Genomic DNA, 24852 nt, shown 5'->3' on the forward strand with positions numbered 1-24852 from the left:
CTGTTGTTGAACAGACTTGAAATCAGTCTGCTTCCCCAATTTGCCAGTTTTCACATCAAAAGGAAAACCAGAGACAAAAAAAAACCCAAACAACTTCTGTTACTGTATATGTATAATAAACAAAGCCTCCAAATAGATCTGGTTTAATGTCCTACAGAGTCTCGAGAAAAAGTCTCAGTCTTTTTATATATCTAAATTTAAGCACGTACTATAGAGAAGAATGAGGAGAGAGGAGTAAAGCAAAGGGATATAATTTATGTAAAATGGAGGACTCCCATTTTCATGTGTATTGAGTAGTTTGCAGTTCTGAGAGTAAGTGGAATTGATGGTCTTCCAGTTTTCTTTTGACGTCATAAATATCAGATTCTTCTTGAACTGTTTTCTCTGTCACAATTTCTGAATGGAGAACCAAGGTATTCAAATCTGAATGTCTTGTAACCTCTGACAGTTCGATATTAGGATGTGCTGCTTTGGCCTTTCCTAATGCCGAATGATTTTGATTGACTGGCTCTTCTATACGCTCCTTTTAACAGTTGTGGCACTCATTAAGAAAAAGCTGGAGGCTAGCTTGTCAAAATATTGGAAAGGTGAGAATTGTAAAGTTTATCATAGCGTGGTAAAACACTCGTGTGGCTTTCTTTTGTGAAAAGCATAGAAGATCCATAACTTGATATGGAAGAGTAGTTGCAATGCTAGACTCCTTAACAACATAGTTTTGAGCTTTACCAATTTCTGCTTAGCTGTGTGGTTGTTTTTTCCAGTTCTTGCATCACTGAATATTTACCAACTTTTATAATGCTTGCTTTAGTCCTGTGCAGTGAGGGGAGTTGATGTGATTTAATGGGATATAATTGTTCTGATTTTCTCTGTGAAATTGCACTCAAATTTAAAAAAAAAAAAAAAAAATCTTTTATACTACTGTTCATTTCAGAGCTGAAGTCTGTGTTCTCCTAAATGAATGGCTTATCAGACCCACAAGGACAAGGTTGTACATTGTCCACAGAATTAGCTCCATGCCTTGGCCAGGATGTGTTGTGGAGCTTGTCACTTAGCTTTAAATCTGTTTTTTTCTGTAGTAAGGGTGCTGCTCGGCCTCGTAGAAAACAATTTCATGTTTAAAATCTTATCAGATCATGAATCTGTTCACATTTTTCTTTTTAGATTTTTCTCTGTGCTGCTTCCACGTTGAAACGCAATAACATTCACAAGAGAAAATTAGTAGTTTACAATGCGATACTTCTATAAAAAAAAAATTAAGTAATTGCATAAGTACAGTGTATGAAAACAATTACAGCAATGGTATTGTGACTGCCTGCATGAAGGAAGGCTGTGGAAACTGAACCCAAAACTATGAGACGAAGTTTTACTTCTGACAGATTACCAAGTTTGATAAATTACTTTTTTTGCTAGGACTTAATAATTTGTTAATGGATCAAACAAGTTTCAGTCCTCAGCTAGACAAGGAATGGTAAAAGCGGGTGGCTTGCTTTTGTGGTTTTATTTTTAATTCATGACCCATTGAAGGTGCTGGTAGAGAAGTGCCTCCAAGCTTGCTTTTTGCTTCCAATCAGTTACAGCCTATACCTCGGCTTACAAACCTGGCGTTGCCTTTTTCCTGAGCCCAGAGGCAGTTGGATGCCCCAGCAGCGGGGGGAGCTCCAGGCAGCCTGGCAGGAGTGCGTGGCCCTGGGGACATGCGGGTGGGGGTACAGCACCTTCTGCAGTGACTGGGACTGCTGCCCAGACACTCTTGGCAGCAGCGAGACAACTTGGAGACATCTGCTCTGTGCTGCCAGCTTTAATTTAAAAAAAAAAAAAAAAAAAAAAAAAGCGTGCCCTAAGAAGCCAAACTATTGGGAAATACTGCCTAATTCTACAAGGATGACTGCAGGAACAACAGATAATGTTCTGCTGTAAAAATAATGTAAGTAGGTGATTGATATCAAACAATCACATGACAATAAAATTAACATAGGACAAAAAAGACCTACTGGGTTTTTTATATAAGTGATATAAGATGTTTGAGGTTTTCTGTGTAAGTGATACCATTGAAATAAAAAAATAAATAAATTTTAAAAAAAAGGCACACAAAACCCCCCCACGGTTTTTAAGTGTGAAAAGTGACATAGCCAGAGGAGATTCTTTAATAGAACTCAACTTAGAAAGAGGAATTACTCAGGGCCACAATGACTCATTATTTAGGTGTCAGTGATCATGACTTGATTACATTTGTTTCATGTAAATGAGGTGCACATCAGCATCTAACAAATGCTTTAAAGGAGACTGTCTCACAAAGTTAAAATCTACTTCAGCTGACTAAATAATGTGAACGTAAAAATATTAATAACTAGAAACAGTTTAAGAATACTTGGCCAAATGTTCCAGGGAAAACAAGGCTTGGAAGGGAAGAAAAAGTAGCTATGCTTGTCAAGGGAAGGACAAAAGACAAAAATGGGTAGCAAAGAATGTAAACTAATGGTTTAAAAGTTATTGGAGAATAGTTTTCAGGTTGTGGTTTGGCAGGGGGGCAGCAATTGTGCAATATGCTGTTGGTGAGATACTTAGCTTCCAGAGATAAGCCAAAAGGATGTTGAATTGCACTGTCTGTTTTCAGTCTAAACTGAGTTTTGAAAGAATTTATTAATTTGGATACTTACTGCTGATTGTTGATGTCTTGGAGCATTGGAAAGTTCCCAGAGCACTGGAAGAAAATGCATATGATCTCATTTCTTTTTTTCAAGGCAGTGGGGGAGCAGGGAATGAAGTCAAACAGGGCAATCTCTGACATGTTGTGTTTACTAACATGACTTTGATGGTGAATAAAATAATTGAGCAGTAGATAAGCTATTTTGTTGATCAGTAAATAAAAAGGTAACTCATGCCAATCAAGCATAGGCTTTTGGCAATTCAGTGTAGTCAGACTCAGTTTGTATCTTTTTTTAATGAGATTAATTTTGATTAATAAAGTGATATTGTTGGCATAATGCATTTATTATGAATATTGAATAATTTAGAAAACAATAATCAATACAGCACATATACAGCAGTTTGGGAAAAAAATTGTTTAGCTCGTTGTCCTCAATATAACTGCAAAAAGAAGGTTGCTGAATAGGGTGTGTTTTCAAGCGGAGTCCTGCAGAGATCAAGCCTAGCTTCTGTGCTATTAACATTCATTTTCATGAGCAGGAGGAAAACATATAAAATCCCTACTGATAGGCAAATGAGAAAAATATTGGAGGAATGAAGAAGATTAAAAGGACAATATGCTGGGCAGAATGACTCAAAAAATTTTTGGAGGTCATGGTATGCAATTGGCTGAATGTGCATTTTCAGGGCGATTTTGTAACCAACGATGCTAACAAGATCTGAGAGTGCAAATGGGAGAGTTTACCCTTTGTGCTTGGTGGTGGCAGGATCCTTGTGAGAAAACTCTGTAGTTACAGCACCCACAATCAACACAAATGTTGAAAGACCAAAGGGTTTGAGAAGGTCAATGAAAACAATTGAAGGACTGGAAATACGTATGGGAAGATGCATAGCTTTTACATCCAAAGACTCAAGTAATGTAAGTATAATACACAAACGTTAAGGAATGATTTGATATTTCTAAAAATATCTATCCTAGGGAAATTAAATATAATCCTAGAGAGCTGTAGCAGATAAGCTTAACAAAAAGACACAGACCAGAAGTTGAAGCTAGACAAATTCAGAATAAAAATAAGAAATATGTTTTTAATAGTGAATGTAAGTAAATAATTGTTAGAATAGATTACCAAAATCAAGGGGGGGGGGGGATTTCCACCACTGAAATTTTAAAATCAAGAGGAGAGTATTTTAAATCAAATAAGAATTCCAGTCAGTCTTATGTTCTGTTTTACAGAACCTCCATTAGTACAGTGTTTCCTTATAGCTTTATGAGATATGAAAAATGCATTCAAAAATTTTAATGTAGTCTCAGAGTCAGGAGTTTTACAGAATCCACTGCTAGAGCACCATACATATGCTTTCATGAGTTTGCTTTACTTACATTTCCAAAAATAAGTGAGTGTTTCTGAAACTACCTCTTTTTACCTGCATTCCTGCAGCTGTGCTGGGTCAGTAATATAAAAAATAGAAATTCTGCTATTTCCTGCTATTTCGGTGCATTCTGCTTCTCTCCCCCTTATCTCTCTCCCTGCATCCTCCTCCAGATTGTAAGCCCTGTCTAGGTGGAAGTTTCCTGGCTGCTATAGAGTAATTCTGCATGAATCATTCTCTTCCTTAGGTGTCGGTTTTCTGAATACGATTGCTGGAACCCACAGGCTCCAAAGGCTCCCCCTTTTTTAAGGAATTACAGTCTATATGATGGAAAAAAATAATAGGCATTTAAAAACTCTTTTTAGCTTATATTTGATAAAACAGAGATGGTATTTGACATGGATCAGTTTCGCTCGGAGGAATCATTTAAAGTTTTCCTTCACTGCGGTGTTATTTCAGGTTATAACATGATCGTTTTCCCCTGGCTCTGGACCCATCAAATGCAAACCCCTCCCATTACAGCCTTTATTTTAAAATGTTAGCCGAGATGGATCCTTTCAGTGACATGACCCTGTTGCACAGGACATGAAAAATTACCATTCTTAACCGAAATAACTGTGCCAGCAAAAGCTACCACTACCGGTATCGTCCTACAGTAAACATTAGAGTGCTTAGGTGTTCTTGTGCTGTCGCTAAACACCGTCGTTCTCGGTGGCACGGCTGCTGCTGCGGTGACAGATGGGCTGCATCACGCTCAGCTATGGCAGGTGATGCCGCTGCCCCGAGCCGCTCCTCTCTCCTCGCTGCGAGAAATCGGTGTCTTCACGGGAGAGGCGGTGTAATGTGGCATGTGTCACCTCTGCAGCCATTCCTCTTCATGGCTTGGGGGAGTTCATCGTGACACTAGCGAAGGTGGGTTTGTGCTAATGAGTTATGCCATGGTTGGTGACAGCTGAGGAGGAAACGTACGTCCCACTCTGGTGGCTCACAGAAAGGGAGTCTGTCTGCTACGAGTCTCTCCAGGTGACAAATACGTGAGGCCACAGAAGGATAAGGGACTATGGATTGCTTCAAATCAACTTTCCTATGTTAGAGGACTGGAGATGCTTCTTCAAGCCTTCAGCAGATAAATGAAAATGGGATGAGGAGCCATTTGTAGGGATTCATAAAGTGTTCATGCTTCTGCTGGCCGGGATGACAAAAGATAAAGTTGGGGCCATATTGTGCTTATGTTAATGTGCTTTCCTGGTGGTCAGCCAAGGCCAGTATCGGAAGGGACTAATAATCTCTGATGTATAAAAGTTGCCCCCCGCCTCCACAAAGGGAAGCTGGGGGCACGTGGGTTTTGCTGATTGCCCCAGCTCAGCCGGCAAGCGGCGTAGCTACGAACTGCTGCAAAGCGCAGCAGGCTGCTGAGGCTGTGGATCCATAGCTGGTTCCCTTGTGCGAGCCTTCGCCATCCCCGGCTGATGCGGCAGTACTCTCCTGGTGCTCAGAGATTTGCAGCGCAGTTGCAAGCCCACCCCTAGATCCCCACCAGCAAGTCCCAGACGTGGGTGGATGCTGCAGTCAGGTCTAGGCTCAGCCCTCCAGAGAGCTGCCTGCTAATGGGAGAATGTGTAATGCTATCAGTAATATTTACTAATATTGCTAATACGCTACTTCAATACAGTGAAGAGGGGGGAAATACTCTGCTCTGTATGCATAGAAGATGATGTGGCTGACACATGCTAGCCAGCGTATATATTGTACACAGTGCAATGTAGCCATGCCCGGGCTGTTAAGAAAGTACAGTTTCTCTTTACGATGGAAGAGTGGTGTAGCAGTGGGGTCTAAATGGGGAAAACTGCCTGTGGACTGGCTTCTTGTTCTTCCCTGTTATGTTATTTTATTTACATGTCACATTAGGTTAGAATTTGAATTAGATCCTGTTTCTAGCAAAATGACACTTCATAGATTGGCCTGAGTTCGAAAGACCAAGAGAGTAGGCTTAAGTCTTTGAGAAAGGCAGAAATTGCTGAATTTAAAATGGAGCATGGTTCTGCATCGCCTGCTTCCCATAAGAAATCACAATGACTTTTTTTGTTCTCTGCCAGCAGTGGTATGACCAATTTGGGAAGAGATTTGGGTTTGACACTGAATATATTTCTTCCCAGAAGTTTTTGCAGTGATATTGTGTAAAAGGTTTGCCTTTGCACATGAAAATAAATTCTGTAAGATCTTTGTGAAGAGTTACATGAAGAATACCACTTTGCAGGTTACAGAGGTGTTTCTGGACCATCAGATATACGTTGCCAGAAGTTTTATGTTGTTTTAAAAAAAACTATTTACTGACTGTTTTCTTCTTTTGCCCACAAACACTTTCTCAGGCAGCAGTGACTTTGGGTCTCTTTCATTGCTTCAGCTCAAAACCCTGGAGGGAGCAATGACCTATCAAAAATCATATCCCTTTACTGCTATGGACAGCTCTACTGAAAAGTTTGGAAAATATGTGGATTACAGTGGAAACCAAAACTTTGATTTGCTTATAAAACTGTGTATTTCTTGGCCCAGGCTGCCTATTGCCTCTGCAGTGCTAACAGTGGGGCTGAAACATCGGTAGCTAATTTTGTGAGGTTGCTTTTAGTGGAAATCATTTCTTCTTCTTGCAGTTGCCAGAAAGCTCTGACGTTTAAAGGTGCTGAGACACCTTGTTGTCTGAGGTACGGTACACCCAAGGTGCTTGTGTGGCTCAAAGGAGATGCTCTTGTGAGCTGCCCTAGTGCTCCTTCCCCAGGAGAGAGAAGGGAGAGGAACGTACGTGGCTGATGCTGGCCACTGGATCTCAAGTATCGTGGCCCCCTGTCCCTGGGCATCGTTCAGCTGTGGCTACTGCGTGATCTTTGGCTGTCAAGTTAATGTCTTAACTTGCTCATTACTCTGCATCTGTTCCTCTTTTTAAACTGCTCTGTTTTAAATATCTCAAAAACCAATACTCCTAGGAAGAAAAATAATGTCATGTTGAATTTTGCTTAACTGTACGTAACTGCCGGGCATGCCCGTTGCAATAAATTATAGAGCAAAACAAAATGCTTGGCTATTGTTTCCTGCATGGAAACCCTTAGGAGCCCAACCCCACCCTATTTTATAGTAAGTTTTATATATGACAGTTATGATTACTTAGGGTTTCCAGCTCCTCTCAGACAAATTAATCTAGCCTTACTCAGTGACTGGACTTAGGTGAGAGTGACAGTCCTCGATGGAGGACCATGGGTAAAGGGAATCCAGTGGATTTTGTGTGTCTGGATAATTTGTCAGAGGCTATTAAAGAAAAGAAGTTACCACGGGATTGGAAAAAAGGTCTTTTGATGGACTGAAAAGTGTTAAAGGTTAGGGAAGCAAAAGGTAGAGGTTGATGGGCAGTTTTGGGGTGGAGGAGGATCGATACTGGGGTCCATTAGCCAATCCTAAAGGGACTAGGCGGGGAAGTTCCCTCTGATGTTGTTGGTACAGCAGGGCTGGTGTTTTCTGGAGAGCAGCTTTGTGAAGTGTTACAGATCGCTTTGCTGCTGAAACCACCTCACTCTGGATCGGAGCAGAGACTGATCTGATTAGGAATATTTTTATACTCCTTCATCCTTGATATGAGGCTTGTCTGTCTAACTGTTGAACATTAGTGACAACTGCAAACAAATCACAGTTTTTCTTCCAGTTAGGGAAGTTTTCTGGAAAACCTTCCTGTAAAAGGTTTGTGGCCTCCAAAACCTTCAAGAAAATGTAGATCCTTTCCATTCGAATCAGGGGTTGCCGATCCAAATCGGCTTCTTAAATGTATTAAATAAAATCTAGGTGAACAGAAAGGAAAGGAAGGAGAAATATGCTTAGGTTGCCAGTATTTATTGCAAACATGCATCAAAGATGACTTTTTATAGAAGTTAAGGTCAGAAAACATTAAATCAGCCGGTCTGACCTTCTGTGTTTCATTGATCATTAAATGTCACCACCTTCCTTCTCTACTGAGCCCAGTAATTTGTATTTGGGAAAGGTTACCCTCCATAAAGGCACTCACTCTTGATTTCCAGAGGTTATAAATGCCCAGTTTCTCGAATAGTGGTTTGTTTGAATGGATAGTCTTTTATTTCCATTTTTTTTTCTTTTAAACTATGTTCTGTTTCCAGCCCTTGTTTTGTTTTTATTTCTCTACTTAAACACTAATACATTTCTGTATACGTATGTTCAAGGATCAGATTAGCTCTGCCGGCAACAAATTGCCTTCACTGTCCACTGTGGTCTGTAATCCTTTTTTTGTAGTCACTGCTTTTGGAAATTGAGTGCTATTCTCTGAATCTACTCTGCATTTTTATGTCCTAGATGTATAATTTTACATCTGGCCTTATTTAAATACAGGATAATATTAAAACAAAGTATTAAAATACAGTTTATCAAGGCTCATTTTCTGTGTATTTTGAAGCCATAATTAAAAGTCTCCAATCTTTTATAGTAGCTGTAAAAACCACTAAGATCATTTAATTTCAAAGATTACAAACTGACAGATGTTTTTGAGATCTAACAGTCCTTAATCCATTTAAAAAGACTTTGTTGATATTATGGAGTTAATATTTTCAGTTTTGTAGCAGTAAGCCACAAACTTTATGGCAAATTCCAGCAGCTGTGGTTAGTGGGTACCGCAGCAGTGGTGTGCAGTGCTTCGCACTGGCGACAGAGCACGGGTAAAAGATGGTTCATAAAGCGGGGGAGGCTCGGGGCGGGCAACGAAACTTGGATGCTGCCACAACGGCTTCACCAACCCCGAAGTTGCGCTAGGGAACTGTTGAAGCCTCCGGCGCCGAGCGAAGCAGCTGCAGCTCGCTCTGATCTAGAGCAGCCTCGGGAGCGCTGCCGCTGCCAGCCGGGGTGTCTGAAGCGGTGATGCCGTTGCCGCAGCGGGCACGCGGCCGCGCCGAGCGGCTCAGCAGATGCTGCTCCAGGAGACTGCTACGGCTGTGACATAACAGCTATCAGTGCTGCAGCATTTGCTGGGCGTTAGGATGTTTTTCCCTTAGAAAAGGAAGTTGAAAGCACGCACGCCCTCCCCGTAATACTTCATCCCTTTAGTGTAGCTGGGATGCTGCTCTGGGCCGTGCCAGCCAAGGGAGGCTGGAGAGGCTCCGGCGTGGCAGTGGCTGGGATGGTGTGCCAGGGAAAAGTCCCACGTGCTTCCGCGGGCATCTTGTGGGGATGGGAGGTGAGGAGGGAGGGCGAGGGCAGGGCTGAGGGGTCACCCACTTGCCTGTCAGAGCTCCTCGGTCTCTCATCCCATCACGCGTGGGGTGTCAGGGCAGCGTGTTCAGGGGTGCAGTAGCACCCTGCATCAGATAGATTCAGACTAGATATAAGGAAGAGATTGTTTATGCTGAGAGCGGTGAGGCGCTGGCCCAGGTTGCCCAGAGAGGTGGTCGATGCCCCATCCCTGGAACCATTCAAGGTCAGGTTGGACGGGGCTCTGAGCAACCTGATCTGGTCGAAGATGTCCCTTCCCTCATTGCAGGAGGGTTGCACTAGGTGACCTTGAAAGGTCCCTTCCCACCCAAACCATCCTGTGACTCAGTGATCCCTTGGTGCCGTTCACGGCAGCGGCAGGAAAGGACAGACGCAAGTTCTTCCTTGGCCGGGGTGGGGAGGGCGAGGAGATTCCTCTTGTACAGGGTTCAGTGTCCTGAACCTGCAGCATGTGAATTACTGACAATTACTTTTGATTACCAGGAACAGAAGAGAAAGCAACCTGTTACCTTTCTGTGCTTAACGGATGAGAAAAAGATAAACTGGATAATTGAGAGAATTCTCTCCCATCTGAAATGGGAGTAACATGAGGAAAGGAGAGCACTAAGACCTCGAGGTGTGCGAGTACCTTCCTCCCCCGTTGGTACGGGTTGTAATCGGGAGTAGCCAAGAGAAACTTGCCCTCTGCATTGGGAGCTCGGAGGTTTTCTCGTTGCGGTGATGTGTGTCTGTGTACGCACGCACACACATAGGTGAGTCTGCGTGGTGTGCACAACTTCACAAGAACGTGTTGCCCACTTTCTTTTTTTCCTCTGAATTTTTGTACTGGAAGCAATTCCAGTCGCCATCCTTCATGGCCACTGTTTCTGCTGGTACGCGTGATTAATAGCAACAGCCAGCCAGCCTCCCACGGAGCGAGGAGTTGCGCGTTTACACCTGCCAGGTTGAAGAGCTCAAAGTTCCCCCACGGTGGCCACGCGCGCTTCCCCCCAGCCCGGTGTGCAAACACCGGCACAGCATCACTCGCTCGAAAGGCAGATTAGTGAGCTCTGCCGCGGGGATCCCGCACGCACCCACCTGCGCTGAGCTCAGCAAGAGTCTTTCCACGCTTGCGCTGATGCCACTGTGATTTGAAGAAGGTGATGCGAGACACTGAAAAGCGTGTCTTAATTATCGTCATTGATGAGATGCTGGCACGCAGTTGTGAGGTTTCGGCTTCCTGTTGTTTTTATCTTTTTGCATTCTTTGAAAATTGCTGTATTTTCCTAAGATCTGCGTAAGCATTTGGTACGAATTTATTTTGCTGGAATACGATGGCTTATTTTTAACTTTCATGCTCATTCTGTCATGGCTGAGGAATGGTGTCTGCTTCTGTCACATTATAGGCATTTTTTACCAAAATTGCATAAATATGCATTTAGAAAATGTAAATATGTTTAACAGAAGACAGATGACATCTTTTTTTTTATGAAAGAGTTATAAAGTTAAACATGTTTGAAATGCACATTTTCCTTGATTTTGGTATTCTGTTAGGTTTTGCATTTGAATACAACACCTGCTACATTGAATTTTCCTTCATTTCCCAGTGAAGGAGGCATGTTTCTGTATTTTCTGTAGTCATCTTGATCATTGCTTCTTCTGGATTAAAATGGTTTTAGGTATCTCCACACTGGGGGTTTGATTTGACTGATAGCCCATGAACATTTTCTTAATAGTCTTAGACTGAAATTCATTCCCAGTGTGTGTAGCAGGTTGGGCTCCAGACTAAGAGCTGCCTCATGTGTGAGAGATCCTTATCTCATGCCAGGAGAGGGATTCTCGCTGAATTTACATGCTTTTCTTGAAAGCAAGCTATTCCTGGAGGACAGGGCAATTTCCTAATATTTGGTTCATAAATCGTTTTGCTGCTTTACACAGGCGATGTGCTCATCTGAATTAACACATAACAGCTCTCCACCAAATTTTGTAACAGCCTTTAATGTTGGGGACTGGAATCCCTTGCAACCTAATGGCCCTTTAAAGGGTATTGATATTTACTGTGGGCTTTTTTTTTTTTTTCCTGAAGCATTTTGGCCAGTACTATAATTGAAGTGTTCAGAGTAGAGAGGCTTGGATGATATGCTTGTTTTGACTGCAGCTGTCCTTATTCTCCATGACAGAACAAAATTGTTCTTTACTTTGAATTCTTCTTGTTTGTTTCTCTGGTATGCTGTGAGTACATGCGTTTTTTGCTGGCTGAGAGAAATCTCTTCTTGACTTCAGGCTGGTAGAAGGTTATTATGATATTAACCAGCAAAATGAATAGGAAACTCCAAGTGGTGAGATTATAACTCTCTTTTTTTTATTTTCAATTCTTTTTTATTCATATGGTACATCAATCTTCTAATGATCTTTTTACAGTATTAGTAAGCAGCTCTCACCTGTTCCTAGACAATGCGATATTATCAAGGTACTATGTTATGTCATCAAGTTATGGGATATTGTCAATATTTATTTAATAATAATTTAACATCTTATAATACTTGTATTCATAGTCATGGTTCTGGAAATAGTGCTGTTACTCTGGGACAGAATGTGGAGCATTAGTTATACCTCCTTTTATACTTCAAAAAGGAGCTGAAACTTGTTTTTAATGCTTAAGCTATTGATGCTGAAGCCAAACAAATTTCAGTTAAGAATCTACCTTTTATGATCAAGATAGTAAGGGAATAAACAACCAAGGGAAGTTGTCGTGACTTTTCCTCTTTGATGTCTTAGACCTGAACTTACTGAAATCAGGCTTTAGACAAAGCTAAATAACTTGCCTCAATGCTGGAGTAAGTAGGTGAAATTTAATTTTTTGTTGTTTTTTTATATGCAGGAGGTCAGATTACAGGGTGGAATAATCTCTATTATACTTACAATTTATGAGTCATATTAATTTTTCTTTTAGTTCAAAATGTACAGGAGTTTGCATTTTAGTGTGTGTATATTGGTTAGACCTGTGCTTATATTCTAGTCAGTCTTTATTTCTGTTCCTTCCTCCCTGCTGCTCTTTCCCTTCTTGCTTCCTTCTTTTCCTTTTAAATTTCCATAGCTCGTCAGTGCTGCAGAGAACACGATGTCAGTGGCTCTTCTGTAGCCTTTATCTACGGGCAGCAGGAGATCAGCTACTAATGCTGCAAGTATTAAAGTCTTAGATTTACTGAAGTTGCTGAAGCCTGGGATCCTGTTGGAATAGGAAGAATTCTGATCCACTGAAGACTTTAAAATCACAAATGTCTATATGGCAAATAAGTAGGAACCTAGAATTTTACAAAAGAGAGAAACTATTCCATACTCTCTTTAATCCACATGGGACGTGCCGTGGGTGGCTGCGAGCAGCCTCATTAGAGAGCCACAACAATATTCTTCCTCTGAAAGCCAGCCTTTTCATCTCGGTGTGGCATTTCCTGTGTTATCTTTATGTTTCTCATGATAAATATTGTATTTTGAAGAGTAAGTTTTGCTCTTTTATATTAATTCATTCAAGGGGAAGAGTGTAGTGAAACATGAAGTGTAGTTTGCTTGTTAAAAAACTTCACATATGGGTTGGTGTGCTGCTTCTGGCTGACAGGGTAACGGGCACGTCTGTCCCTTCACCTCCAAACAGATCAAAATGGGTTAGATTTAAAAGAAGAAAAAAAAAAATTAAAAAAGCCCTCAGTCCTGTAGCTGGACAATCCATCCTTGGCTGCCTTACCCAACCGAAGAACATTTTGTTGGATAACATGCCTTGTGCCCAGGAGATGCTGGGTCACGTGGCGGCTCCGTTTCCTTGGAGACGGCGCCGTGCCGCGCATCGGGATGCTGAGCGTCGGGATGCCAGCTCGGTGGAGGACCGGAGAGCCGTTCGCCAGGACCACAAAGGTTTGCTGGATTTGCATTCCTCGCCGTTTTGTTGCTTTAGCACGAAAACGTTAGCCAGGTCTTTGCACGCTGTGGGGATGCAGGAGCGCACTGTTAAGGCAGAGTTAACTTCTCTGAATGCTATTGGAAACGTAACCCTGGGTGTTCTGGTGGTGGTTTGCGGGGAGCTGTTATGGACTAGCGAGAGGGATGCCCGTGAGGAGCGGCAGCGTGGCCGCGCTGTCAGGTTTTATTTGTTTCTGGCTGTTGTAAACAGATCGCAGGAACAGCTCAGAGAGGGACGCGGCATGGGATGTCTTATTGAACAGCCTGGAACGGGTAACTTGCTGAATGCTTCATTTCCATCCTTCCTGTTAGTCATTTTTGAACAGGGCAAGAACAAAGTCATTATGAAGTAATATCTCACTTGATGCCTTGTTTACAATAAGAATTGTTATTCATAGATCATTTGTACCCCTGTGACATTTTAGTGGAAAACAGCAGAATTTACCATGACATCTTGTCATCATAAGTAATATGTGTATTGCAAATTACTGGAAATAAATAGGCATAATAACGAGCTCATATTTGTGTCAGTGTCTCTGAACTGTTACTGCTGTTCCATTTACACACTAGAGACAGCAGCCAGCTGAAGAATGCTCTTTACTGTTTTTGTTAGAGATGTTGCATACAAAAACATTGGCAATTACACACAAAAACCAGTGAAGACTTAATTCTAAAATTGCCCAGAAACAATACATTGTATATATTTTTGCTAGGTGTTGTTAATAGTGGTCAGGGATTTATTTTCTTCGGTACCCGTTTTTATGTAAAATCTCAAATATCTGTATTTATATTTAGGTTTGTGATTGGTTTTTAACTTCTTAGCATGTTTCATTTTTTTCTGATCATCTTAACAGAAGCATAAACTATTTTTTAAATTACAGCAAACCCTGTAAAATTAAAATAGTCTGTTCATCATTCCTGCTGCTAAAATAACCTAAATCTGCAGTTTTCAAGAGGATGGAGCAAAAAAGATTAAATCTTTGAGTCCCCTTACCCAGGCGCATGGTAATACAAAGCCAGGCTGAATGACAGGAGGTTGTTATCCCAGCTTTAGTAATGAGTCAGGTAGTGAAACGTTATCGTATCCAAACATGTTTAAAATGTTTCCCTTTGGCAGATATTTAGGCTGCTATTTTTGGATTATACATTTTTAACCTAAATTGTTGTTGGATTATACATTGTTAATTATTTTTTCTGCCTTCCTTTGCATCAAGATAGTTTTTGGCTGGTTTACTATTAAGTGGCATTAGGAAAATAAGTCACAGTGAAACAGATGTAAAAGCTCCATAAAGGCATGTAGAAAACTTAGTTCAAAATTTTAAAGGGAAGCAGAGACCACATTTCTCATTCCTAGTCCACAAGTAAAAAAACACTCTTGAATAGTATAAGAGCAGGAATTGACTATTTGCTACTGTCTAAAATAACAAAGAGAACAAAGGAGTAATTAATCTGTAATATATACATGCAAATTTTCTTGAAAGTTGCTCACATGATTTGCACCAGAATGGGGTGTTGAGATACACTTTAATACTACAGTAGTTATGTTCCCTTTTTATAGGAAAAAATATGTTGGCTCAGCATAACCATGGATGTATTTGCCCTTGGTGCTCTCATTGGAGAAGTGTTAGCAGCTATTTTTAAACAATAGCTAATTTTTTCTTATAGATACACTGTCAGAAAGTAGTATGTTTCAGTGAGGAACTGCTGACAGTCATCTTGTGCTTGGAATTTTACAAAAGTTTGCGCAGAGTAAGTGTTCAGTGCCTTCCTGAAACTGCAGTCATATACATCATTTTTTAATTACAATGCAATAATTCTTTAGAAATATTTGAACAATACTATAATCTGGATAGCTTAAGGAACAGGTAAAGGGCTACAGGGAATTTTACGTCTGGTTCTCTGCCATTCAGGGACGGCCACAAATGCTTTCCCATTCTCAAGTTTGTTTCATCTGCACAATTAGTTGGTTTGCATGTCCTGTAAATTCAAGTTACCCCTATTTGTTTGGGGTTTTTTTGTTCCCTGCTCAGAAAAGAAAGCTGAATAAGTACCAGAAACTAAGATCTCCCTTCTCCACTGAAAGTGCATTTTGACTTTGAACAAACTTTCTTTTTTATTTAATGGTAGAAATAACGGGTAACAATTTCCCACTTTTTTCTGGAGTTTTTTCGTATTTTATTGGGGCATCTCAAAGGTAACATCAAAGCTCAAGACTGAACCTGACTAGCTGCTCTCCCTGTCTCCCTGATGAGATAAAATAAGCCCTTGCATAGAATAGAGGTGAGGTAAGAAGCGATAGGAATTTTTCGTTGCCCTGTGGCCATGTCTGCACTTGTCTGGGAGCTATGCACCAAGCCGTTGTGGTTTTTGCCTTGAATGCAGCTGCATAAAGTTTTGGCAGCTGGTTTGGAGCTGCTCCTGAGGACATGGTTTCATGAACCAGCTCACCTGTGGCAAAGTCAAGCCAACTGATTTTTTGGAAAGCTGCATCGTGTAATCCCCAAGTGCAATGAAGCTCTGTTCCAACAGCAGCAAATTGCCTTCGGATGAATTGGAGCTAAATTTGTCGCACTTTTAAATGTCTTTTTTCCAGTGCAGAGTCTGTTTGTTTCTGATGTCTCCTATGCACGACCTGCTCATTTCCATGTAGATAACGCAGCATTGTGTACTCCAAGTCTGTGCCTCCAGCTTTGTTGCTCCATTCACATATTCATAGCTCCCAGTGCCGGTACAGCTAGCTCTATTCACTTCAACAAAAAGAAGTGTTTAGTCATTTACTCCTGTTAGTTTGATGCAGCCATTACTTTTGCAGAAGAGTGAGTCATGTTCTGTTGTGGCTCATGCAACACTACCAGCACAGCAGTTGCACACACTCGCTGGAGAAAACGGTTGTGCCACTGGCACCAAAAGTAGAATTGGTCTCTGCGCAAGAGAACAAATTGGACAAAACTGAGATGCTTCAGTTCCAAGTCCTGCCTGCCTGTGCGATGGAATGCCCTTTTTATTTGAAATTGAAGAAATCTAATCTGAAATAGCTTCAGAACAGAAATAGAACTCAAACAATTCTACTCTCTCTAAAATTTTCTCATTGTAGCAGCATATTTTCATTATCAGGGTTTCCTGATGTAGAGTAAGACTTTTAAACTTTCTGTAAAGGGGGAGGGAGGTAGTTTCTTCTTTCTTAATCCGAACTTCTACCCAAGATTTAAAAAAACACAAAACCCACTAAGGAAAGATTTAATATATTTCTGGTTTGTGCATAGTACCTCTAAAAAAAAAAAACCACCTTAATATCGTTAAATATTCTCCTACTAAAGTAGCCAGAAACCCTCCTCTGTTTTTTAGGTGTAAGTGGTGTTCCAGCTCAGTTTTCAGCCTACAGCTGGAGTGCAGTGAGCATTTTGAAATATTGTCTCCTAAGTCCTCCTGCCAAGAGGAATCAGAAATCTTGGGCTTGATACTCAAGTCCAGCCGAGCCATGCACGGTGCAGGATTCAAACTCGGCTGCCCAAAGGGCTAAATCTTCTGGCTGCTTGACGTTGGCCAGAGTTGCTCTATGGGAGTTCTGTGGGATGACAAAGGCTGCTGCAAGCATGGCTGCAGACCTGGCCATGAGTTTTTTGATGTACAGATGGTGAAAAGGAAAGAAAAGCCCAAAAGAGAAAGAACAAACCGTTCTTAAAATACAGTGATTTTATTTCTTAGGTCTGTTTTGCATGCACTGCAGCATCTTCCCACTGCATTGTTCAAACCTTATTTTGTGACTATGCAAATTCAGACTTTCTGAGATTTTATCATACAGTATATTACATGAAGAGACAGTGCAGTGTAGTAGGAAAAGCAAGAAATAGCATGTTGCATCAATATGTCATTTTGAAGGGACCCGCTCCCTTGCATCTCGTGGTTGATCGTTAGCTGTTTGAGAGCATGGGCCTTAGCTGCCAACAAAGTGTAATTTTGAATTTGCATATTTTGCCTCTTGAATTTGGCTGGTAATTCTTACATTTGTGTCTGATGGATTTTCTTGTGTCATAGATTTGTCTTCAGTCATTGTAAGAAATCATATATATATATATCTATGACAAAGAAAAGTTTCCAGACTTTGCCTGCTGTGAAGTTTTTCCCTCACATTTTGAGACAAAAGAGCTCCAAACATATACACAGATGTTACTACAATTATTTCCTAATTTGGAGTTCATGGAGTCCAAGTGAATCATCACAGACGTTTAACCTCAACCACAAATAAAACAGAGATCAGAAGATTTCTTTGAATTACTTCCTGTGCAAAAAATCAGGTATTCTATAAAAAGCATTAAAGTTTCCAACATGAAGAGGGTGCCACAGCCATGGAAGTAGTTCATGTGCTTTTTTGCACTTTGTTCATTGCAGTTTCTGCTCTTTGGATTTTGTTACATCTTTGCTTGTGTACTGCGGTTTGGTTTTATTAGAAATAAATCAAATTTATATGTAAGATGCCATCAAATCACCACATAATTGTCTGCTAAATAGGAGGTTTGGAATTACGATTCTCTCTGTGGAAAGAATGTTTTCCAGCTTTTAGTCGTTCCTGTGTTTCTTTGATGAACCACCCCTGCTTTTCAGCCTCCCTCTTGATTGTAGTTCCTAAAATTGAAAGTAATTCCATTAGTATTCTACAGAGCCAAATGCAACAGAAACCCCTCACTTCCTAGAAACTGCTCTTCTCCTTTTGCACATGGTTATTGCATTTGGCTGTTTTGCTCTAGCATCTCACCAGGGATGCTTCTGTAGCTGACTGCCATGAACCCTCGTGCCCTTTGCAGTCATTTTCTCAAGACGAAGTCTATTTGTGTCCCTAATCTGTCAATTCTGTGAAAAAGGTAATTCTGGCACCCTCTTCTTTGCTTTCTGTTGTGAACTTTTGTTTTTCATTATCAGCTATTGCATTTTTAAATAGGTTTTCCTTTTCTTCATTGGTCTGCCTTCAGTGCCTCCTATTGAACAGATGTATTGATCTTACATTCTACTTACTCAGGCATATAGTCAGAGGGAAAAGGCAGCAGGAGATCATTATTTAGATTTGAATAATAAATAATGGACCTTACTTATGGGTTTGGTTATATATAATACACTGTACAAAAGTAGTCATTCTTGCATTTCTGCCTACTTAATGATAGTTTTTGAGCAATTAAGAGGATAAGAGTTCATACAGCAAATAACAGTAAAAGAATTACGCTGTTAAATAGTGGAACAATTTTGTTCAGTAGAGAGAACATTGGACAGAAAATTCACCCATCTAGTGCTCACTGTTATCAAGCGTGTGGTGTGACCTACTAACGTCAGAGCTGATGAATTTCAAAGCAAGTAGGTATCTGACCCAATTAACTTCCAGAATTGTTTCAAGTAATTGTTGAACTCTTCAGGCACATAGAGTGGAATAGCAAGGACAATGTTTAAGTAAGAGGTTTGGAACCATTTTCACCCAAGCTTGTTTAAAAGTAGCTCTGTGGACTACTGCTGAAGCTTCGCTATCCCACAGCATTCCACAGTAGCCCTGTCTGCTCATGCCAGCCCTCCTCTTTAAATTTAATGTGTGTCTATGTTGCACATTTAGCCCATGTTATGTACATTGTCTGGCCCAGAGTCCTTGCCATTTGCACACAAAGCTCTGAAATACGTATCAATATGTTCATTGAAACTATGTTCTCTTGCCTAGCATGAGTTAAAGCTTTCACTTTTAGACATTATTTAACCTATACCTATTGTGGAGAGATAATAGCCAGTGCTTGTGCAAAGTCAGGCCTGAAAGACCATTACAAAGTGCATGAACCTTATATGTTCTGGTCTTCCCAGCTGCTTGCTCACCACTTGCCTCTGGAGCATGTGTAGGTTTATCATCATAGAATCATAGAATATCTCAGGTTGGAAGGGAGCCATAAGGTCATTGAGTCCAATTCCTTTGAGGTTATTGAGTACCTTGGTGCAGACTGCTCTGTTTCTGAGGATCATCCCAGATCAGACTGATCAAAACCTCTGATGTAAAGAGGAAAGGCTGCCTGATTTTGGATGAAGTATGTGAGGTAGTTGAGCACTGGCATAGATTGCTCTGAGGGGCAGTGGAGTCTCTATCCTTGGAGATATTAGGAACCTGACTGGGCAACCTGCTCTGGCTGATCCGACTTGCACAGGGAGATTGGACTAAGTGATCTCAAGAGGTCCCTTCCAATCTCAATGATTCTGTCATCTGAAATACCCAATTGCAGGAACCAGCTTCAAGGTTCTGGGGCAGGGTGATCAAGCAGTGCCAGAAATCGTCAGTTAAATCACGATTGTCAGTTCCCTGTCTGCTACCACTGATGCGAGGGGTTTGCCTGGATCAGTGCTGGTGATCAAACACTGTCCTCTGGCAGATTTCTGATTAAATGCTGTGCAGCTTTGATATCAGAGGAAAAACTGAAGATGCAAAGTCAAAGGAATAAGCCCTCAGTCACATCAGAGTGCTGTGTATGCTGTTAATTTGAATGTGCCTGGGACCGTTCTTTGCCAGTGAAGCCAGCTGGCTCTGAACCGTCACATCCATGCTATTGATCTTTCTTACCTTCCAAAAGAGTCTGGCTGCATCTGAACTGCTTACTGGGAGTCATTCCTGGCCCCTGCTAACTCCCAAACTACTCCCAGGAATTGTCTGGGAGAGAGCTACTTGACTCAGGCGAAAACTGCACTAGGGTCTGCTAACAATTTAAAGATGCAGATGATCCCATTCCAGGATATTAGAAGACTCCCTGGCACTGTTTCATTTACTAATATAAGTGGGCCCAAACTGGCTCTGGATCAGGCCATCAAACTACATTCTTGAAGATTTGTGGGACATAAACTGTAGGAACAGTTTGAAAATGAGGCATGCTGGAGTGGGCTCTCAGTCTTTAACTCAGTAAATGGTATCTCCCATTTTTATTATTATTTTTGGAGAATTTGCAGTGCAAGGGGGGAAGATTTCAAATGTATTATCAATATAGAGCATTTTGCATATAGCAAAATGGCTTTATCCTCTTTCACTGAGGGAAGACACTAACCATTTCCCTGCTCTCTTGAACCTTCTCCCCCCCCCCAACTCCACCCTTCGTTTTGGTCATTTAGATCCGATGATCACTTTATCAGAGTGAGTAGACTTGTATAGTTGCTAGCACTAGACCTCAGTGGCCTGGATACGCTTTCTTTTCATGGTTGTGTCTTGTGCCTTTTTGTCCTATTGCCATGTCTGGCATCATGCCAGGTAGGGGAGAGACTCTGTTCCCCTTAGAGCATTGCAGTGTCCTTGTACTGCATTGAACGTATACCAAGTCTTGTCTTATTTGTGACAGATGGGAAGATTCTGAACAGGAGAAGTGTTGAGATTCTCAGGCAAAGTGCATTTCAAGTGTTTGTCTCTATATCTGTCTTCCTTTGCCACTGCTTGGTAGGTTTTTCATTCAACTAGCAAAACAAAGAATCAATCTCCTTTATACACTAGCCTGGAAGAGTATGTCCTCCTTTGGCTTTTGGATTATTATAGAGTAAAATTGGCTGGAAAGGAAGCTTAAAAACAAAACAGTAGCAAGAGATCCTGTATCTTGTCACCTTAAAGATAAACAAGACCTGCTAGAATAACAGGAAGAACAGGCAATCCACTAATCATCTTTGGTGTGAATAATGTCCATGTTGTCCCAGTAAAATAAATGACGTATCATCCCAGCATCAAGCGTAATAAGGCCTTTACTGGCGTTGATGAACCTACGAGTCTATGCATAATGATGGAACTGAATGAAATGTGCACATGTGCCTTCTAGCAAACAAACCAGCAAGCTTCTGAGTGTCAAAAACACATTATCTGTTTTGTTAAATGTGCTAGTTATCATCTGTAAAAAGGTTATAGTTTCTCTTAAATCAGTACTCTACTAGCATCAGCTGAGATGCAGTCACCACACTGACATGCCACAAGGTAGTAGCAATACGACAGCCAGCCCCTGGTGGTAATACCAACCTGCTTTAGAAGTGATATCACCTCGTCCTTATTTGAATCCAGGTAATGAATGGGCAAGATAATCTGTTCATACATCTCTGTAAAACTCTCTCTTCTTGTAAAGGTACCAGAATCGCCATTGCCTCTTCCAGGTTGGTGTCACTGTGGGTTTCTTCCACATTAGACTGGCCTTTCTAGTTGTCCTGGTCTAGAACCACTGGTCCTCATGCACAAACCCTAAGTAACTACAGCTGTAGGACATGTCTCCACCCTGTGAACTCCCCTTCAGGAGCCACCCCTCTGCCAATGACCAGAAATTGCTGCTGAGTCTTTTTTCAGTTACATTGCTGAGTCACATCGCTGAGTCCTTTTTCAGTCCTTCTGCAACAGTAGTTCCATCATTAAGTCAGCATAAGCAGCGCTGGATCGTCCGTGGTTTGGTGTTGTGTGGACCAGGTACAAGGAAGGAGCGTTGGTCCTGAAGTTCCTCAGCCAAGTGCATTGGCAAGCGAAGAGCAGTGCTGCAGAGGATCCCGTGGAAAACGAGCGTGTTCTGCCACGGCATACAGGAGCACAAGTCCTAGCATGGCTTGAGCTGGTGATGCTGTAAGAACAGTGGTGTACGCTCCCATCAGCGTTTGCACTAAGCACTCTGCAGGCTGAGTGTTCAGGTGATATTCTTGGGAAAAGTAGTAGCGTCACATGTGCCCAGTCCTGGATGTAGTGTACTACAGGGTGCTTGTACCTGCAGTGTTTTGGTTGCTGTGAGAGAAGGAGGTTGTGATAGTAATAGGTAACAGTCCAGGATTATTGGAATTTGTCCTGAGCTCTTGTTAGTATGATAAACTGGCATAACATCCTCAGCAACATGGTCTCAGATGTGGATGCAGTTGTTGGCTCATGAGAGTTTAGGAGCTAGTATGTGTTTCCATCCAAAACCCAACTGCATTCCTTGAGCAAATGTCAGTACAAGTGATTTGACTGCAGTGATGTACAGTTTGCTAAAGCATGTAAGTTAGCTAAGGAAAGCAAAGTGTCATGATTTGATTCACAGTTTCTGCAATGTGTGTCTTGTATGTGTGTGTGGATGTATTGAGCAAAACGTGGATTTGCAACCTTAAGTTTAAATAATCAAAACCTTGTATATGGAGTTACCTAATTATGGTTACCAGCAAGTAGCCTTGTTTTCTAAAGAGTGGCAGGGGAGAGGTAATCTCTTTTATTAAATCAGCTGTCATAACAGGAAAGAAAGAATATGTTTTTGGGGTCACAACCTTGCTCCTGTCCCTTCAAACCATCACAGCGTTTGTCTTTCTGGGAGAACTGGGCGGCACTGCTAACAGACGGGGATGGTACTTACTGTAGGTAGCTTCAGTCGTGACTAGTGTTTGGAGAAATCTTTTGGTCTCTCCTGAGAACCAGAGCTAAGACAGAGCAGGTAACATTATTGTGCTATTAACAAAATGTATTAGCATAGTTCTTCCACGAATATGATGTGAGAAAAGCTGGTCACGCTTCTGTTGCTTTGAAACCTTCCTGATACGTTATAATAGAAAGAGATTAGTTTTTACATGGTTGTTCATGGGAGTCTCCCACTGGACTTCCAGATAGCTGTTGAGGCATTTCTTTGCTTCTGTGAAAATGCCACGCAGTAGAAAGCAAGAATTACATTAAATCAGATTGCACTTTATAGTCAATGTCCTTCTCACCTGGAGGGAAGTGCTAAGCAAAAAAGCGTTAATAGCGTGTGTGTTGTTAGGAGCAAACAATTCTAATGAATGCTAATGACTTGTACTTCCTGAACTGCTGTATGAGAAATAATAAAGTTCCCAGAAAAAGGAATCAATCTCATTTTATTGCTTTTTCCAGTTGACTCCTCATCTGAGAAAAGTGAAAGGACTAGCATGCCAGCTGGGATGTTTTTATTTTTACAGTTTTGTGCAACTACGTTTCATCAACTGTTTTTTATCATTTAGGGTGGGGGGTTTCACTTAATAAACTGAACTAGGGTTCCCAATGGATTTGGTTGCTATTCCTTTGTTACAATCCCTCTGTTCAAGCAATTCTCTCTTATTATATCAAGGTCTTGACTGCAGTGTCTGCTACCTGTGATGCCAGCCTGCCTGGCACCTAGAAATGCTTTATGTTAACCTTTACCAACAAACATCCACAAAACTATCTGTTTTCTTTTAAATCTCTCCTTAAAATTCCATCAGCATGCCTGTAAAATAATAGTAATAATAATAATCAGAGATTATAGTCAACTACTCAAGTGTACTGTGATGTAACGTCAGTATGGTTTTTCAGTTTCATATATCTAATATATATAATATAACCTTTGGTTTGTGCCTACGTTCATGTGTCGGTCCAGTCTTAGTTGTAATTCTTTGTAATTCTCTTTTCACAAAGAAACACAACCTGGCCTGTCAGTGGGATTCCTAAGCAATGTCAAAAAGACTAATAGTATCTGTTATACAATCTTACCGGTTTAGAAATTCTCAGGTTATAGAGCAAAACTCAGCTTTAAATTTAGCAAATAAATAGCTGTTCAGTTTGTAGCTATGTAAATACAATAGCTACAATTTTAGAAAAAAATAACAAAAAAAGACTGACAGATATCATGTAGTTATCCCCATTAATTCCTAATTAAAAAGTAGCTTAATTCCAGGCATTATTATATGATAATTAAAGAAATATTGACATTTATTACAGTGCTAATCAGTGCGCCTGAAAAATACTGTCTTTTTTTGTTATATGTGATACACACACTGGTTCTTACACACAAAACATTGAATAAAGGTAGGAAATGTTACCAGTTACACTTGTGACATGGATACACTTTTAACTTCGGCGGCTTGAAATCCTTACCTGGCTCGGGACCCTTCAGAGCCTACTTAATTGTCCTTCCTGAGGGCCAGTGAAATTTTTCAAATTTTGGAATTTCAGGTGTCAGTCTTTGACTTCAGACTTATCAATTTTAGATCTGACTGACGGAGCATTCTTTCTTTTTTTCTTGTTTCCTTGTTTCCTTGTTTCCTTGTTTCCTTGTTTCCTTGTTTCCTTGTTTCCTTGTTTCTTGTTTCCTTGTTTCTTGTTTCCTTGTTTCTTGTTTCCTTGTTTCTTGTTTCCTTGTTTCTTTTTTCCTTCTTTTTCTTCTTTTTCTTTTTTTTTTTTTCTTGGCTGCTGTGACAGCCCTTAACCCTCAAGTATAGATTGCTTTTCCTGAGCTTTGCATTTTCCAAGTCTGCGCTCTGATGGAAGCCAATAAATAATGTTGCTTTGCTGCACATCAGCAATCTCAGATAGGAGAACTGTTTAGAGCGGAAGACAGTTTGGTAAATTTTGTTTACTGTTGCTTTTTTGTAAAGGTCCCTTTACAGGGTGATTGTCCAGCACAGCAAAAAGTCTCAAGATTTAGTGCCTTTTATTTATTGAGGTTTTAGACTTCTGAGGTCTCAGAATTGTTCTGGTTTTGTTCTGGACCTTCATCAACCAAGTCTGAAAGAAGACAAGCAAGTAATTAGACCTAGGCTTAATTGTGCTTTTCTTCAGAATGCGTAATGATTTATTTTCCTACTTAGGAAAACTGTTGACACAAAATAGCAGTGACTAATCTGTTTCTTATTTCTCATTTTTAGACAAGATTACCTTTATATTTAGACAAG

At 40.8% G+C, this 24852-nt stretch overlaps 1 protein-coding gene across 2 annotated transcripts in view; it reads left to right on the forward strand.

The window, feature by feature from the left end:
• Positions 1 to 24852, forward strand: part of DTNB (dystrobrevin, beta) — a 202114-nt gene that overhangs the window by 68947 nt on the left and 108315 nt on the right. The gene's annotated exons all lie outside the window — the stretch shown is intronic.

This window comes from Haliaeetus leucocephalus, unplaced genomic scaffold, assembly GCF_000737465.1.
Source record: "Haliaeetus leucocephalus isolate CR32 unplaced genomic scaffold, Haliaeetus_leucocephalus-4.0 Scaffold197, whole genome shotgun sequence".
Taxonomy (NCBI): Eukaryota; Metazoa; Chordata; class Aves; order Accipitriformes; family Accipitridae; genus Haliaeetus; species Haliaeetus leucocephalus.